Source organism: Gekko japonicus, unplaced genomic scaffold, assembly GCF_001447785.1.
Source record: "Gekko japonicus isolate JY-2015 unplaced genomic scaffold, Gekko_japonicus_V1.1 scaffold159, whole genome shotgun sequence".
In the NCBI taxonomy this organism is placed as follows: domain Eukaryota; kingdom Metazoa; phylum Chordata; class Lepidosauria; order Squamata; family Gekkonidae; genus Gekko; species Gekko japonicus.
In genome coordinates this window covers 1,315,570-1,319,453 of record NW_015169177.1, presented here as the reverse complement: position 1 = coordinate 1,319,453, position 3,884 = coordinate 1,315,570, and positions in this window count along the sequence as shown.

Sequence of the window (3,884 nt, the reverse complement as noted above, 5' to 3'; positions counted from 1 at the left end):
TTCATTTAAATTCTCTTCAACCCCTCTCAATCTAAGGTGGGTCTGCATTGCTCTATATTCCATCATTGTATCTATTTGTTGGTTTTCTTTTATCACTGTTTCCACTTTTTTGTCCATTTCTTGTGTTTTTTGCTCTATTTCGGTAGACTTTTGTGATAGATTTTGGAATTCTTTTCTAATTTCTCCCATTTCTTTTTTAAGATTAGCAACCTCTGACAATACCAGCTCTTTCACTTTATTCATATTTTTATCCTGGACTTCCTCTAGGTTTTGCATTTGTTTCCCCAATCCTTGGATAGCCTCCATCATTCTTTTTTCCATTGCCTCCACTGCTGCTTGCCACTCCTGTTTATCTTTATCTTTAGCCATCTTCGGGCTCGACCACGTCGCTGCTCTCTGTCTCTGTCTTAATTCCGTTGTTAACAATTGTTGCAAATCCACCAACTTTAAATTCAATTTCAATTACACCGTCCAATTGTCCTTTTTTCAATTAGCAGAATCGCTCTATTTTCTTTTTCAAAATGTAAAAACCAAGCTTAAAATTTCAATTTTCAAAATTAGTCCTCCCAAAAATGTCGGGCGCTCCGACTCTATGGTTTTTTAGTGTAGAGTAGTCCCCTTTTGATTTTTACCTCTCATTTCCTGTCACTTCCTGTCCATCCGCTTTTTGCTTCCCCCTGGAGACTTCCGGTGTTCCTCTTCTTTCTTCCCCCGCTTTTTTCCGGTCCGGCCCTTTACCTTCCGATCTTCTTCCGGTCCTCTGTGTTCCCGACGGTCTGGTCCTCTGTGTCTCTTCTGATCTCCTTCCACGTTTTAAAGCTCCTTCTCCTGGAACACCGCCTTGTTGTTTTACTGCAGCACCTCCCCGTTCTCGTGATCTCTCGCCTTTTAACGTGAGTTTCAATCTTTTATCTCTCTAATCACCACATGAATGTTAAACAGTTTCTATTTTTCCGTTATTTTGCTTCTGTTTTCAACTCTTTTTGCTCCGAAGTTTCTCAAGTAATTTTAAAGTTCACTGCCTCCTATCCGGTTCATTCAACATTCGCCTTCCCACTGCCTCCCGGTAAGCAAAATGTTATTCGTTACCTTGCTTGTTTATCTTAGGTTTTTGCACTGCCTCCTTCGATCAAAATTTTTTCCTTGTATCTCATGAAGTCGGGAAATGGTGATTTTAAGCTGGCATCCCAGCTCGGTGAAATCCTTTAGTGTTGATAGCAACCCCCACTTTGAGAGAGGGGATCAAAGTGTAACACGAGTCTCCTCCAAGACTCGGTCACACCAATCTCAACTCTCTCTAGGGTCTTGATGCCTGCCAGTCATCCCCCTGCCTGGGGGAAGCTGTGTTGGACAGTTACACGTCCAAACTGCTGTAAAAAATCACTGTCCACCCTGAGCACTTTCAGAGTGCATCAAATCGCCATTTTGCCCCGGCCGGACATCCTCAGCTTTTCTCTCTCCCTTTGACAATTCCAGAAAGCAACACTTGGCTCTACAGAAAGTCTTTGTTCATATATTTATTTCTGGATGTGTGTTGTTTTGTAATAGTAATATTGACCACTGAGGAAGGCCCTAAGGGGCCGATAACATGTATGGTCTACTGGTCATAAGATATACCCATCAACTGTATATGTAAAACTTTCATCTCTGTGTGTAAAAAGTTTTAAGAGTCTGATATTTGGATCATTTCTTTTAACCTATTTTATCTGTGAGAGCCAGTTTGGTATAGTGGTTAAATGCGTGGACTCTAATCTGGGAGAACTGGGTTTGATTCCCCACTCCTCCACTTGCACCTGGCTGGATGACCTTGGGCAAGCCATAGTTCTGATAAGAGCTGTTCTTGAAAAAAGAGCAGTTCCTGTCACGGCTCTCTGTCCCACCTACCTCACAGGGTGTCTGTTGTGGGGAGAGGAATGGACAGGAGACAAAAGAAATGAGCGTGTGTCCTGGTTGCGCCCGAGACTTCCCTGTCCCACAAGGCGTCCTCAGCCCGCAGAGAGAGTCACCGGAGGACGATGCAGCACTCAGCTGGGCTGATCGGACGTCCCCCGTCACACCGACAGCACTTACCAGGGAGGGGGGCGGCGGAGAGGTGGGGAAGACGACCGAGGCGGGTGGCCTTGTAGCGAAGCCAAGACCAGGATGAAGGAGCCCAGAACGAGCCAGAGCCAGCCCCCGGGAGACGTGGACTTCTGCGGCATTGGAGACGGGAGGACTGCAGACGGACCGGGGAACGCCGGCACCGGAAGCCAGGAGGAAGGGTGAGCCCGGGCGTAGCGGCGTCTAGCCCTTTACAGGAGGGCGGGGCCAGGCAGGAGGTTGGGAATGGAGCTGGGGAGTAATAAAAGGGAGGAGAGGCACTAGCTAAGAAGGACTGAACTGGGCTGGCTACAGCAGACGGGACTGCCATGCAAGAGAGAGGGAGGCAGTGGAAGAGCTGTGTGCCCAGGAGGCCAGAAGCCAGTAACCAGTACGGGTAAAGAGGGTGCAGGAACCCTCTGGCTTGCCTGTGGTCTGAAACTAGTTCCCTCCCCGGTGGATTACATCCATGGCTCCAATGCTTCTAATCCAGGCGCCGGTGACTCCTGTAGGTGGATGTCGGTAGTGCAGGAAGTACGGTGACCGGCGGCTCAGACTTACAGGACCACGCGCAACGTAACAGTGTGTTCACCATGGACAACAATTGTTCTGAACAGAACAGAGAACCTTTATTTGGCATACCATAGATAAATCAAACAGGGGAGAGTTTAAGGGTAGGTACAAAGAACAACATCAATCAAAATTCCCAATATCTCAAAAAACACAAAACAGTCCTAACATGGTTTACAAGATTTACAAAGTATTACTCGTGACTTCCATACATAGGTCAAAAATTCTGCGACAGATAGTGTTGTTGCTGGACTCTTGTCTGCTAGGAAAAAAGATAAGTCCCTATCCAGAAAGTCTCTCTGCATAGGGAAGAGAGGGCGAATCAGGATATTGCGCATAGCAGAATATTTAGGACAGCGAAAAAGAATGTGGGTAACAGAATCGGGTTCCCCAAGATTACAGTTGCAGAGTCTATCCTTATACGGGACACCCCTGTATCTACCTGAGACCACTACTGAAGGGAAAAGGTTGAACCTTGCAAGCATAAAAACCCTCCTAAAAACTGGGATTGTCAGATTAGCAATATAAGGTACCATGGATGTATGTAGGGGAAGGAGGGGTAATGAATAGGGAGAGCAGACCCCAAGGCTACCGGCATTAATGATCTGCGCCTCTATATCCCACATTCTCCTCTTGACCACCTGCAAGATTGCGACCTCACCACAGTTATAGAGGGATTCCAGGTCAATACCTAAGGTACCCACCTTTTTTACTATGGCCTGTGACCACTCTGATATATAGGGGTCAGTTAAAAGTTGGGCCATTAGGCTAGCAGGGGGAGATCGAAAGTAAAGCCGAAGCCAATATTTGATCGTAATGATCCAAGCCCGAGATTCTACCAAGTGAAGACCCAGCTCCTTGTAAAGAGCAAAGAGTGACACTGACTCACAAGACTCCACAGCTTAGAGTTTTGCTCACAAGACTCCACAGCTTAGAGGGAGCATTGGTTGTGAACTTTCCCCAGCGTCTTCTGTGTTCTGCTGGCACCTTCCTAAGTGGTTTTATCCCTCCCATATAAATATGTTCATAACAATGAGGAATGTCACATTACCCTTTTTACCCCATTTTGAAGCTGCTTTTGATCCGTCATGGAGTAAACCGGTATAGGGCTGCCATTTCATACATGGCTTTCCCCTTCCGGTAAAGAGCTGGATCTGAAGCGGTTTGCCATTTCAGACTGCACCGCTTTCTCCCACTTTTCCCCCGCCATTTTTTGCCCGTGCGGGCGATCTCTA